This window comes from Ambystoma mexicanum, chromosome 2q (assembly GCF_040938575.1).
Source record: "Ambystoma mexicanum isolate Mex_15411 chromosome 2q, UKY_AmexF1_1, whole genome shotgun sequence".
NCBI classification, from domain to species: domain Eukaryota; kingdom Metazoa; phylum Chordata; class Amphibia; order Caudata; family Ambystomatidae; genus Ambystoma; species Ambystoma mexicanum.
Genome location: NC_090924.1, coordinates 1,364,907,990 through 1,364,923,658, shown reverse-complemented (window position 1 = coordinate 1,364,923,658; position 15,669 = coordinate 1,364,907,990).

Below are 15,669 nucleotides of genomic sequence, written 5' to 3'. Positions count from 1 at the left end.
CTGACTTTAGGGTTGGGCTATCTACTCCTAGTCTTGTAGGTAGGAATTTGGTTTTGTCCCTATAACCTTTGACATGAATGTGGTAATTTAATTAAACAAAGCCATTTAAGTCTAAGTGTTGCCCTGCACACAGAGCCTATTACATTCGTCTGTGGCATATTTATTTTGGGAGTTGAGTTTTCATAATTTTTATAATTGTAAACAATACGAATTTGACATTTGATTAACACATTCTTTTTACCAACAAATCATAATTTCTTTCAGGTTCCAGGCATTTTTTGCTATGATGTTGTGAATTTGTTATCTATTATATCTTTTAGGTTCAACGGCAAACATGTAACATTTTGTTCATTTGGACTTGAATACATCTGAATAAAATGCCTTTCCGGCTACAAGATGACCTCAGCGTTACATCACAAACAAGCTCTATTCCATGATTCTGGTATAGGGATACTGAGAAATGTAATTCACTGTTGAAAAACAACTTTTGATTTGGGGTCTTGTGACTTGCATTAGCCTTAATAATTGTCCTGAATCATGGCAGATATGTGATTCTTACTGTAGAAAAACAACATTTTGTGATCTGAAGTCTTATGACACCCATTTCGGGGTGTGGTCCTAAAATGTTCCAAGCAGAATCCGGTTTGCATACAGTCAGCACCATGGAAGAGAGAAATTGTCTCTCGGATTCCGACAGTGGGTACATTCTTCCAAAAGGGAGAGAAGCCTCTTGTTTGAGTTCAATACTACATCCTCAGGACGGTGAGGTGGGAGGAGTCGATGAACAACATCTTCAAATACTTCAGCATAAGCATGATACTGTCGTGGTATAGTAGACACAGTGTTACACAGCTGGACCTTGGTTACCGTAGCCGGAGCAGCCATTGTACTTTTTCAAAGCAATTACAGTTACAATAGGTGGATTCAAAGTACAGTCTATTTGAAGACCAGTCAATCTGGGGATTATGGCGCCTCAGCCAAGAAATCCCCAATATGATGGGTAAGTGTGCCGCTCGTATGACATCAAAAGAGAGGGATTCAGTTGTGATGGCTCATCATTATCTGCAACGGTATGGTCTCTCTTGTTATCAGACCTGAGGTAAGTGGATGCCCGTCCACTCCCTCGACTCGTACCGCCTTCTCTTTGACCTGTAGAGGAATCTGGTGTTCTGTAGCCCAAGTCATGTCTATAAAATTCCCTGCTGCTCCGCAGTCCAACATGGCCAAGACAGAACGAGGCGATCGGGATTAAATCTTCAATTCAAGTTGGAACACCATCAGACGGTTATCGTCTACTCCTTCATTTCTTGCTTGGGTACAATTGCAAGGGTTGAGGCCTCCTTCCCCGAAATCTCCCTTGCAAAGATACGGGGCTGCGTGTTTCCCGAATGCCGAGGCGGGACATCTGGAAAGTTTCGCAATAGATGTTTGGAAGATCCACAATACATACACAAATTGGACTCACGCCTACTCTTCCTTTCTTTGGGCGTTAAAGGGCCTCTTGTGGCCCCAATCAGCATCGGTTCTTCAGTGGGTACCTTATCTTTCACATGAGAGTGAACTGAAGGCCAAAGTGAGGGGGATCGAATCTTCTTTTGTTCCTGGCATCTCTCCTGTAGCTGGAATTCTATCTGCAATACTAGAGAGACCAGTTTTTGGAAGGAATTAGGTCTAGCTACTCGGCGAGCTCGTCCTTTATCTCCTCTTGCAACCCTCGTCTGAATATAGTCTGTTGCGCTGAGTCAGACTTCCTGCTGTCGTAGCCAATCTCTGGAATTGTGATAGGTAAGATTGGATGGTCTGGTTTCCCTGTTTAACGTCCAGCAATTCTTGAAAGGTATGATACTGCACCTCTGGTCGATCAAAGCGGGTCTTAAGGGCTTGAACGAACTGCTCGTAATCGTTTACCACCGGATCCTGGCTGGTTACCAAATGGTTGCCCAGGCTAGGGCACTACCTACCATATTAGATATGGTAAAACCTACTCGAGTCCTGTCTGACTCGTATGCCTTTGGTCTAAAAGAGAAATATACAGCACAAGCATCCAAAAATTCCTTCAGAAGCTTGGGATTTCCATCGAACTTGTAGCAAGTGGCATTGCTGCCAAGTCTCCTCGACCTTCTTCTCAGTTATCAACCTGTTGCTTGAGGGCCTGATTCTGGGCCTGGAGGGTTTGCATATCAGACCGAAGCCCTTGGATGGCGTTACATAGTTCCTGGAATTGTTCCAAAGAGGCCATTTGTCTTGGTTGGCGTTGTATCCCAACGCACTCCTCCTTCACCCCACTCCTCCTCACCTGTATCTTCCAAGGAACTCTCCGGTCTTTCTGTCTTCTTCTTTAGTCTTGACGACTTGGTAGATCTTTCTCTTCGTACCTTCTTGTGATGAAGGTAAGGGCGAGCCCCCTCAGCCGCCACTGTGACCAGGGAGAGAACCTGGGTCAAGGGGAAGACCAAGGGGCAAGCCCCTAAATCAGGGAAAAAGCCGTAGCAGAAAAATCCTGATATTGAGATGGGTAACTGATGGGTCTTTCGGTATGGTATGGCTGAAGGATGACTTCAAACTGCAGATAGAATGGCTGAAGATGAGTACAGCTGACAGTCTTTGCATTAGGAGGATATGAAGGGAAGCATTCAAGGAAGTGGAACACAATTAAGCGATCTGGAATCTAGCGGTGGATTGAAAGCGGACCGGAGTAGACAAGGTAAGGTAGGAACTTAAACGGGAAAGGCTACCGAGGGAGGCAGCCGTCGGAGTACTAAGTGAAAGGGACAGAAACTGAAGCAAGGTAAGGAGAAAGAATAGCAGGTAAGTAACAAGGAAGGCGGTCCGAAAGGTTGAAGCAGAAGTATCTCCGCCAAAGCAGCGAAAGGTAAGAATAATCGTAGAGAATGGAGCGACAGAGGGCAAAGGAAAAGAAATATAGTAGACAGAAAGCGCTCATCTGGGAAGACGGAGACAAAGGGAATCGAAGGATTTGGAGTATATCTGAATGAGCAAAAGAGATTACTAAAGAAGGGAAAGGCTTAGAAAGGCAAGGCAGAAAGCGAAGTGTACCATAGAAGCGGAGCCGAAGCCAAAGGGAGAATAGCACAGACTAGTAAGTGATATACAAGGATCGAAATTCACCAAACGTACCTTAATGAGAAAAGTCCACGGAGAGTGAGTAGCAAGCACGAAGAGGACCTAGGAGAGAGGAGGTAAACAAGGAAGGAAACACAAAAGGCTAATACACAGGAGTATCTCTGGAACAGTCGGTGAGTTAATCAAAGACGATACAACGCACCAGCTTTAGAGGAAAGGACCTATTTATTGACAGCGACCATGATGGAAATAGCATAGAATGTTGAGATAGACAGTGGGCGGCCATGTTAAGTGAGTCGCCATCGATTCCAACGCTTCAATGCCTGAAGCATGACAGTATGCCCTCTTTGGTGCCCACCTCCCTCGGGCTTTCCCGGGTACAGTCTGTGAAATTTTGTAATTAATCTGGGAGCGTGTATGTGTGATCGAGGTTCCCAATTCCTCTCTGACCTAGGAAATCCCTTCCAATGCACCAGATACTGTAAAACATCCTGCTTGTACCGACAGTCCACCAACCTGGAGACTTCATACTCCTCAGGTTCTGTAGGGGCTGATGTCAAAACTTCTTGTGTTGTCTCTTGAATGGGTCAATCTTATATTCTTTCAGGAGTGAGGTGTGGAATACAGGATGTACACTTGTCAGGCTGGTTGGTAGTCTTAGCTTAAAGGCAACAGGATTAATCTTGGACAGTATCTCGAAAGGACCAACATACCAGGGAGTAAATTTACCTAGGTGGACCCACCTTGGTAGGTATTTAGTGGAAAGCCATACTCGCATACCGGGTTCCCATAGTGGATTGGAGGTTCTTTTGCAATCGGCATACTTTTTATAAGTCCTCCGACTATCCTCCAAGGATTGCAAAGACTCTTTGTGGATTCTTTGTAGCTCCGACACCATCTCCTCTACTGCCGGTGTTCTAGTATTAAAGGAACTTAGAACAGACATATGCCGAGGGTGATAACCATAAGTGCATTTAAAGGGACTCATCTGGATGGCTGTGTGATAAGTGTTATTATAGGCGAACTCGGCCATTGGGAGAAAATCTGACCAGTCATCTTGTTCCTTATTACAAAAGCTTCTGAGGTACTGTTCTAAAGTGGCGTTCAGCCTCTCCATTTGTCCGTTAGACTGGGGATGGTATCCTGAAGATAGCGTCCATTGAATACCCAACCTAAGACAGAGGGATGCCCAAAACTTGGACATGAACTGAGTACCTCTGTCGGAGATGATGGTTCGAGGAATGCCGTGCAGTCTTGCGACCGCCCTGAGGAAGATGCCCACGGTTTCTGAGGTGGTAGGTACTGCCTTAAGGGCTGAAAAATGAGCCAATTTAGTGTAGGAATCTACGATTACCATTATTGTTGTTAGCCCTCGGGAGATCGGAAGATCGACCACAAAATCCATAGATATTACCTCGCATGGTTGTGAGGGTAAACTGGCCTGTTGAAGAAGATCCAGAGGCCTCTGACGGGACACCTTGCAAGCTGCACATGTGGGACAAGAGGACACATAAGACTTTACATCTTTGTAGATAGTGGGCCACCAAAAGCTGCGCGAGAGCAACTCGTAAGTGGCCTTCTGTCCTTTATGTCCAGCCAATGGAAAGTCGTGGCAGGATTGGAGAGCCATTCTTTGTAAAGCATCAGATGGCAAAAAAAGAGCGTTACTCTGAAACCATAGCCCGTCCTTCTTATATAGACGGTAGGACTTCAGTTCCTTTATGGGATATTGACCTACTTCCGACCTAACTTTCTGAAGAAACGTGTTAACCTCCAGTACAAATCTATGTTTGGGTAGGATTCTTTCTACTGAGGTTATGCCCTGGTCCTCCTTCAGCCAACTTCTGGACAAGGCATCAGCAACACTGTTTTGGTTACCGGGAATATAAGTTATAGTAAAGTCAATGTTAGAGAAGTAGTAGGCCCAACGGGCGTGTCTAGCATTTCTGCACTCCATTTACTTCAAGACTTTGAGAGTGCGGTGGTCGGTTCGAATCACACAGGGGTGAGAGGCTCCTTGTAACAAATTACGCCATTCATCACTGGCCATTCGCATAGCCAGAAGTTCACGTTCAAGAACAGAGTAATTCCTTTCACTAGAGGACAGTGTTCGTGAGAAGTAGGCTATGGGGTGTTCGTGCCCCTCTTGGTCTTCTTGTAGCAGGACTGCCCTCCACGCCCCACCTGAGGCATCTGTTTCCAGTATAAATGGTTTCATTTGATCGGGTTGGATCAGAATGGGAGCTGAAGTAAATGACTCTTTAAGAGATTGAAATGCCTTGTGTGCTTCTGGAGACCATACAAAGGGAACACCCTTCTTCAATAGAGACGTTATGGGTAACACCAATTCAGAACATTTTTGGATAAAGCAGCGATAAGAATTTGCCAGCCCTAAAAAACGTTGCACTTCCTTCACGGATGATGGTGCTGACCACCGGGTAATCGCCTTCACCTTGTCAGGGTACATCCGAGCCCCCTGGAAAGAGAGGATGAATCCCAAATACGGTACAGCTTCTGCTTCAAATATACACTTTTCTGGCTTGGCATACAAATGATTCTTCCAGAGTCTTTCTAGTACTTCTGACACATGTTGTCGGTGCTCATCAAGATTGTTGTAAAAGACAAGTATATGTCCAGGTATACCACAACAGAAACATAGAGCATGTCGGCAGAAAGTTTGTCCATGAACCTTTGAAAAATCGCTGGGGCGTTAACCAACCCAAATGGCATAACGCAGTATTCAAATAAACACATGGGCGTCCTGAAAGCTGTCTTCCACTCGTCCCCACTCTTTATTCTCAAGAGATGATAGGCTCCAGCTTGGTGAAAAATTGTGCCTTTCCTACAGCTTCCGGTACGTCTCGAATCAAGGGCACAGGGTTACGGTCCTTGATAGTAATACTATTTAGGCCTCGATAATCTATACAGGGGCGTAATTCCTGGGAATTCTTCTTCGAGACAAAAAATAATGAAGCTCCATCTGAGGACCTTCATTCTCTGATGAGTCCATTCTTGAGGTTAGCCTCAAGATATTTCTTAAGGCCTGTCTCTTTGATTCCGACAGTGGGTACATTCTTCCAAAAGGGAGAGAAGCCTCTTCTTTGAGTTCAATACTACAGTCCTCAGGACGGTGAGGTGGGAGGAGTCGAGGGACAACATCTTCAAATACTTCAGCATAAGCTTGATACTGTCGTGGTATAGTAGACACAGTGTTACACAGCTGGACCTTGGTTACCGTAACCGGAGCAGCCGTTGTACTTTTTCAAAGCAATTACAGTTACAATAGGTGGATTCAAAGTACAGTCTATTAGAAGACCAGTCAATCTGGGGATTATGGCGCCTCAGCCAAGAAATCCCTAATATGATGGGGAAGTGTGCCGCTCGTATGACATCAAAAGAGAGGGATTCAGTTGTGATGGCTCATCGTTATCTGCAACGGTATGGTCTCTCTTGTTATCAGACCTGAGGTAAGTGGACGCCCGTCCACTCCCTCGACTGGTACAGCCTTCTCTTTGACCTGTAGTGGAATCTGGTGTTCTGTAGCCCAAGTCATGTCTATAAAATTCCCTGCTGCTCTGCAGTCCAACATGGCCAAGACAGAACGAGGCGATCGGGATTGAATCTTCAATTCAAGTTGGAACACCATCAGACGGTTATCGTCTACTCCTTCATTTCTTGCTTGGGTACAATTGCAAGGGTTGAGGCCTCCTTCCCCGAAATCTCCCTTGCAAAGATACGGGGCTGCGCGTTTCCCGAACGCCGAGGCGGGACATCTGGAAAGTTTCACAATAGATGTTTGGAAGATCCACAATACATACACAAATTGGACTCACGCCTTCTCTTCCTTTCTTTGGGCGTTAAAGGGCCTCTTGATTTCCCAATCTGCATCGGTTCTTCAGTGGGTACCTTATCTTTCACATGAGAGTGAACTGAAGGCCAAAGTGAGGGGGATCGAATCTTCTTTTGTTCCTGGCATCTCTCCTGTAGCCGGAATTCTATCTGCAATACTAGGGAGACCAGTTCTTGGAAGGAATTAGGTCTGGCTACTCGGCGAGCTCGTCCTTTATCTCCTCTTGCAACCCTTGTCTGAAAATAGTCTGTTGCGCTGAGTCAGGCTTCCTGCTGTCGTAGCCAATCTCTGGAATTGTGATAGGTAAGATTGGATGGTCTGGTTTCCCTGTTTAACGTCCAGCAATTCTTGAAAGGTATGATACTGCACCTCTGGTCGATCAAAGCGGGTCTTAAGGGCTTGAACGAACTGCTCGTAATCATTTACCACCGGATCCTGGCTGGTTACCAAAGGGGATGCCCAGGCTAGGGCACTACCTACCATATTAGATATGGTAAAACCTACTCGAGTCCTGTCTGACTCGTATGCCTTTGGTCTAAAAGAGAAATATACAGCACAAGCATCCAAAAATTCCTTCAGAAGCCTGGGATTTCCATCGAACTTGTAGCAAGTGGCATTGCTGCCAAGTCTCCTCGACCTTCTTCTCAGTTATCAACCTGTTGCTTGAGGGCCTGATTCTGGGCCTGGAGGGTTTGCATATCAGACCGAAGCCCTTGGATGGCGTTACATAGTTCCTGGAATTGTTCCAAAGAGGCCATTTGTCTTGGTTGGCGTTGTATACTGTCAAGGCTGGGCGGACCTTCACCCCACTCCTCCTCACCTGTATCTTCCCAGGAACTCTCCGGTCTTTCTGTCTTCTTCTTTAGTCTTGACGACTTGGTAGGTCTTTCTCTTCGTTCTTTCTTGTGATGAAGGTAAGGGCGAGCCCCCTCAGCCGCCACTGTGACCAGGGAGAGAACCTGGGTCAAGGGGAAGACCAAGGGGCAAGCCCCTAAATCAGGGAAAAAGCTGTAGCAGAAGAAATCCTGATATTGAGATGGGTAACTGATGGGTCTTTCGGTATGGTATGGCTGAAGGATGACTTCAAACTGCAGATAGAATGGCTGAAGATGAGTACAGCTGACAGTCTTTGCGTTAGGAGGATATGAAGGGAAGCGTTCATGGAAGTGGAACACAATTCAGCGATCTGGAATCTAGCGGTGGGTTGCAAGCGGACCGGAGTAGACAAGGTAAGGTAGGAACTTAAATGGGAAAGGCTACCGAGGGAGGCAGCGGAGTACTTAGTGAAAGGGACAGAAGCTGAAGCAAGGTAAGGAGAAAGAATAGCAGGTAAGTAACAAGGAAGGCGGTCCGAAATCTCCGCCAAAGCAGCAAAAGGTAAGAATAATCGTAGAGAATGGAGCGACAGAGGGCAAAGAAAAAGAAATATAGTAGACAGAAAGCACTCGTCTGTGAAGACGGAGACAAAGGGAATCGAAGGATTCAGAGTATATCCGAACAAGCAAAAGAGATTACTAAAGAAGGGAAAGGCTTAGAAAGGCAAGGCAGAAAGCGAAGTGTACAATAGAAGCGGAGCCGAAGCCAAAGGGAGAATAGCACAGACTAGTAAGTGATATACAAGGATCAAAATTCACCAAACGTACCTTAATGAGAAAAGTCCACGGAGGGTGAGTAGCAAGCACGAGGAGGACCTAGGAGAGAGGAGGTAAACAAGGAAGGAAACACGAAAGGCTAATACACAGGAGTATCTCTGGAACAGTCGGCGAGTGAATCAAAGACGATACAACGCACCAGCGTTAGAGGAAAGGACCTATTTATTGACAGCGTTCATGATGGAAATAGCATAGAACGTTGAAATAGACAGCAGGCGGCCATGTTAAGTGAGTCGCCATCGATTTCAATGCTTCCATGCCTGAAGCATGACAGAAATAAATAACCAGCATTTCAATTTAAACAATGTGTTTTTTTCAAATCGTGTGCAATATACAATATGTTAGGGTTAATTTCATTATGGCACTATACAATGATCAGACAATAGCTGAATAAATACATAATTTACGTTTGTCTTTTCCATGCATTGGATGGATTGCCACTTCACTCATCAAGCAGCAACTGTGTTCTTTTCACATTCCTTCCTTTTCCATTAGTAAAATCCAGTGTCTGGGTGTGATGTACTTAAAGGCTCTTGGACAGATCATAGTTTGTGGTATTTTTCTCACTTGTCGAATAATGTCTCCCGGCTGCGCCATTGATTAACCACATCTCGCAGTGGCACACTTTTGTCATGGTGGTGAGTAAGAGGCAGAATTGTGTAAAAAGTTGAATCTTTTCAGCAATACCTTTCTCATTTTAACTCTTCTTTTCTCAGCACTTCCCATCTGCCACCCACTTGCCAGAAGCAGCGCCATTCGCAATTTTATCTCCGTTTCAGGTTGTACCGGGAAACAAGACTGAGAGACTATTACTAAATACAGGTGGACGGAAGAGACATTCATTGTACTTGAATGTGTTGGTAAATCATTTAGGCAGTAATTCATCTAAATCTGACTCTTGAAATGTTGCAAGACTTCTTAAGTTTTAGTTATTTAGCAACATGTTATTGTGTGTCTTCATTTATAATTTCAATGGTATAGGCACTTTAGGATGTTTGCATGGTTGAACTTTATGGTTTGTATTTTATTTTGGGTTTTTATTGTTTGAAATGTAATAGTGCCAATCTTATTTTCTATGTATTGAAGAATGTACTTATGTGTATGACTCTTTGTGCCATTTTCTATATTAATGTTATCTTATATATTTTTCAAATGCTTTATCTCAATTAACTTGTTTAGTGTTCAATTCTTCATAATTACACTTATTTTAAATGATAGCAGTTCAAAATGTCAAGAACATTAGCATGACCATTCAGTCACTGTTCGCTCATAGTTTGCATCCTTTAAAAAGACATTTCGACTGGTACTAACCTGGTAAGATCCTAAAACCTTACCATCTCAATCTTGTGTATGATATTTTCTAAGAATTCCTAGTCGATTGTTTATTGTATGTGTTTTAATGATGTGTTTTGTTGTACGGCACCACTAGCGTACTACATAATTGAGCACCACAAAGGTGGTAAACGGTAAGGGGAGTAGTGGGGGAAAGGGGCAGTAGTGTTGTCGCCCAACAGAAGGTCCAACAATACTGCATAAACATTTGAAGGCTTTAAGAAAGCTATGAAATATAGCAGATTCTGGACTTAGCTAACACACACATTAGCAAATCCACACTATGGAACAATAAATGACACTTTTTGGTAGGAGGTTGGTATGAAACCCCATGTCAAATTAAATGTTTGGCAAAGTGTTGTAAATAGGACAGTATTTGGGCCACATCCGAATTTCTGGTGGTCAGTTTGAAGTCTCAGTTCTGAGAATAGTATTACACCAGGCCAGGCAGTGTGTGCCGCTGATCTTGTCGCACATTCTGTACTCTCTGTTAGGTCAGTCATTTGGGTCATGACCTGATCCATATCTCTGCACAGCAAACATGAGATGGGCCTGCGCCCAAGAAATACAGTGGCTACTGTAAATCCAATAATAAAAATAAAAAGGGGACAATAATCAGATCAGGGTAGTATTGCAATGTGAGACTCTTATTCCATAATGCTGGAAGTACCACTTCCTACTACTTTCACAGGAAAAATATTAAAATATTTTGTAGCACAAACTACAATGAAGTGTATGCTAATGTTGAGCAGCACAACACTGACCCAACCTACAGCCATATCCATGGTCTCGAAACGAGGAATGTATGGGAAGCTAAACCTATATTAATGGTGGAACCTCTGTGACTGCTTTGCAAACTCTATAATTGCACCAACAATCTCATTATGAGTTATGCGGTATGGGCACATGGAGATCGTTATTGGCCCCCATTCAGTCAATCATAATATTTAGAGAGCAGTCAATAACTACTAGTATTGACTGCATTCTGAACATTCCGTCTTCACAAGCAGACAGGGAGACAATAATGCAATCTCCAGTCAAGGTGTTTTTCGACAAGGCACTTTAGTACATTTTTCTTTTGCAGCAGCATGCTATTTAACACACACAGAAAAAATTAAAACATTTGGAGATCGCATTCACTTTCTTGGAGATAAACATGCACTTTTACATGACACAGAATGCATGCTCATGTTAAACCAATTGCAGTTAAACCACGTTTGCAAATAAAATGCTTAATTTGTGAAGACAGCCATGTTATTTAAAAACTACAAAATAAAACCACATTTAATTTACTAACTCACTCTATGTGCTTTACTCACTCTTAAAGTAACCTTTTGGACATCACCACCAAAACGCCAAAACATGCATTGCTACTACCACCATGTGCTAACAGTCTTATAGACCTCAGGAAGGTTCATTATTGCTTGGATAATGACCCTTCCCCAACTTATGGGTGGGTCATTATCCCGTAATAATGACCCCTCCTTCCGTCTAGAAGCCTATATTAGCACTAAAGATTTCTTTATCTTCTTCATCCATTACCCTATAAATAGGCACCACAAGTTAACATTTGATCTACATTTCGTGCCTTCATGCTAATTTGCTACAATCACACATTGTGGTAAATTGTTTCACATTAGCTAACCACTTAACAATAGGGTTTTATTATCACCCAAAATACAGGTGTTATATAACATCAACATTAGAACTGTGTGATACATTGTCATATATCAAGATGGATCGTTATTAACACTAGGCGACCTGGCCTGGACTTCTACACTCTGTCACCAACAAATGCCTGAATGTAGTAATAATGATACATGAATGTTGATTGCATCCGCTATAACCATCTACCTCGAGGGATTTTCCCTCTTAGCTTATTGACAAATTAATGCGACAACCACTGCATAATAAGGAGCCCCGCAATGCGGGCGGCAGTGATGTCATCGCTCAGGAGATGTATGCGCGGTGACGTCGCACGTTCCTGCATTGAAAGGGGTGGCCATTTTGGAATGACGAATCCTACAGGATCGGTGTTCGCATCATCGAAGCAGCCATTTCACAGACTGGAACAACAATCCAGTAAACCTTTTGCTGAGTGTGACCAATATTGTTCTCCTTAGAATATTAAGGGCACTAATAGTGATCCCCTCTATAGTCAACACACTAGACTATTGCTATTCTAGCAACAGGAGATGTCTCTAATAAGACACTCAGTAAAAACTGTTTTTGTCCTATCGTTCGCTTTTTTATTCAACAGGGATTTCTACCGACCAGGAGAATCCCGAGCAACAACACCCACATATAGGTGGTTCAAAACCTAAATGGGTGAGTTGGCTACTATCATTTACATTTCCCTTCTTTCACATATTCAAAATCAACACACAGAGCCACTTATAGACAACAATTTGTTTCACGTTTGTAATTTCTGAACATTTGAAGCCATTTAAACATTGTGAAAGAGACCACCATTTAAAAAAAAAAATGTATTTAATGATATGTTTGACTTTTACAAACATTTCATTATTTGTATTCCATTATTTACATTTCCTCTAAAAAGAATTGCAAAATAAAAGATTTACATTTATGTTTTCCAATGCATACAGATTGCAGTTATTGTAAAATTGCTATCCAGAATTTAATGACTGTAAAAATGAAAATTTAGTTGTGGCCATTTAGTAAGTATGCCCAGCGCTCCTGTGTATTCATCTGCTCCTGGGATATTCCAAAGAAGTCTTTAAATAAATTTTGTTTTTCTGATAGGGCAGGGCAGACCATGATTATATGAAAAAGTGTCTCGCAGGTGTTCTCCTTCTTGCAAAATCGACAATTAGAATCCTTCATATCCAATTGTTTCGTTTTGGTTAGATAATCACGAGCCAGTAGAATATTCAGGCGAAAACGTAAAAAACAGGTCTTGTATCTTTAGATCTGGAAAACATGCCAAATATTCCAGAAGTTTGTGGGGAGCTTTTGTTTCTGTTTCACATTTCAGGAAACGTTTGTATTGGATTTGATTGGCAGTTGTTTTAATCCAATAATTTCTCTGGATTTTGCGTTTCCCGTATTGCAGTGTATTTAGTATCATATCTTCGGAGATTTCTTCCTCTTGCATCAATTTCTTGATCTCTTTAATCCAATGTTGGAGAGCTGTCACATGTAGAGCATCCTTCTTTTGTTTGAGTATTTCCAGTGCTGGAATCGCATCTTGACAAATTGTTTTCCTATAAAGATCCATTTGTTTCCAAATAATTATGGATTGTAAGGATTGAAGGGCGAATTCGAACCAAATTCTCGGCATTGGAAAGGATTTAGGCAAAGCTACGTTGTTTCTCCAAAATATTGCCTCATAGAGATGCCACTTCATTGATTGTTGACTAATCAGAGTCTCGCTAGCATATGCAAGAATAGGAACCACTTTTTGCTTGAATAAGGCAACATTTGATTTTGCTGAGTATGTACCAAATTTACGATGGAAAAAGCAGTTTTGGCGAGCAAGAGATCTTGCTTTTATCTCGATATGGTCTTTCCATTCTTGTTCCACTGGTGAGGGATTTATCATAGCGCCCAGGTATTTGAATGATTGTGCCACTTCGATCGCTTTGCCTTCCAGTGATACTATTGGATTTTGTCAGATCATAGTTTTTTGGGTCGTTAATTCCATTAGCTTGGTTTTAGTGGTGTTAATTTGAAGATCATGGTCTTTCATTAATTTTTCGACTTTGGTTAGTGTCATCTGTAAGCCTTTTACAGTCTTATCCATGACTATAATGTCATCGGCATATATCAAGGAGTATATCGATTCATCATTTATCTTTGGAGGGTTTGCAGATGTATTTTGGATTGATTTCACAAAGTCAGAGGTGTACAAGTTATATAAACAGGCGGTTGGTGGGCACCCTTGCTTTAGACCATTCAAAGTTGCAATTGGATTAGTTACTGTTACTCACCGGCCGACGAGTAAACAGGGCAAGCGACCAGGATGGTTATACTGGATGGTTGCTTGAAGAGCTCGAGATGGAGGCTCCACATGAGCCTCCTCTCTGTTGAGTGAAATACGCTCTTTTTGATAATATGACTCTCTGCTGTGCTTAATCGCAGACAGAGAGACCGATCACCCAAAAGCTCGGGGAGAACACACCGCCACGGACCCAGCTGAAAGAAAAAGACAAATGGTAAGTACTTGGTGACAGTAAAGACCACCACAAGAAAACCCTCACAAAAGCAGGAAGTACCTGGGTCACCCACTCCCCTTGTAATTGAAAGGAACAAGAATGGAATTTCCCCTGTAAGTATAGAAAGGATATTAGATTCTATTCTGATGGTTTCAGATAGGGTATATTAAATAAGAGTAAAGGAGGTCTTACCAGAACAGGATTTGAAATAACCTAATCAATCCAAGCTATAAAACAACGGAAGTACAAAACAATAAACAGGGAGGTTAGTAGGGATGCTATACCCGGGCGACACGAGGAGCGCACTAGATACGGGTAGGTGCACTTTTCATCAAGGCGTCCCTGTGTGCACTTTCAGCAATGAGTCCTTGTGTACAATCAGCAAAGCGTCCCTGCGTACACTTGAGGAAATAGTTCCAAAACAACTGAATGGAGTCGGAATCCGCAAAAAGGCACTTTGAATTGAAGAAGGGTACAGTTCACAATATGCCTAAGGTGGAGGTGTTGCAGAAGGCTACACAATAAATGGCACAATGTTTCAGTAGCTCAAATGTCCAAAAAAGATAGTAACAGGAAGAACTCATCCTCGGTTTTGAGAGGTTGAAGCTGAAAGCTTGGAGTCAGCTGGGAAGGTGAGGAAAACCAGGTGTAGGCGGCGGTTGGGTAGTTCAGAACAGAATGAGAGAAATTTCTGTTCTGGAAAAACAAAGAAAGGCAATCCAGTGGACAGGCAGCGAGGTCTGGTACACAGGCGGGCTGTAGTCAGTACAGAATCAGGATGCAAGCAAATCGTAGGCAGGCGATCTGGTCCGGTACACTGGCGACACAGAAAACGAAGTAACACAATCCAAAGGCAAAACCGTAAAGCAGACAAAGTCCGGTACACGGGTGGGCAGAAGAATTGAGGAATCTTAAGGCAGTCCGTAAAGGAAAAACAGGAAATGGCACACGGGAAGGCAATAGTTAGGAAAGGCACAGAAGACGAAACTTCGGATGCCGGTTGCAACGTTAATCAGAAGCAGCGTCCCTCCAGCTGCAGCGACTAATATCACCCAGGAGGCGGAGCGCCGTAAGCACGACAGAGCTCACGTTCCGCATAGTCGGAACTACACACAAAAGGTAGGTTTCCTGGGAGTTGTAGGTAAAGGCTGGGTCGTTGGTAATTTTGATGTTGTTGACCCCAATCTCCAGGGTAATCGTCACCGAGAGAAATAAGGAGCTGAGAAATGCCGGATACTGCGGCGAAGCGTCATGACTTTGGTAGGTGCCTTGAAAGTTGTCTGTTTAGCCAGGCGTGATGAGGAGTCGAGCGGATCATTCAGACCCCGATGTGTGACAGCATCCCCCACCAAAGGCAGCGCCAACCTCTTGCGGGCATGGAAGCGGCGCAGGAGCACAGGAGATCGGATGTTCACCAGCGGTTCCCAGGATCTATCCTCCGGGCCGTACCCCTTCCAATCAACAAGATAGAACGGACGACCCCTGCGCAGCTGAAAATCCAGGATATCCGCCATCTCGTATTCAACATCGCCCCCCACCCTGATCGGGGGAGGACGAGCAGGCAAACAAGTAGAAG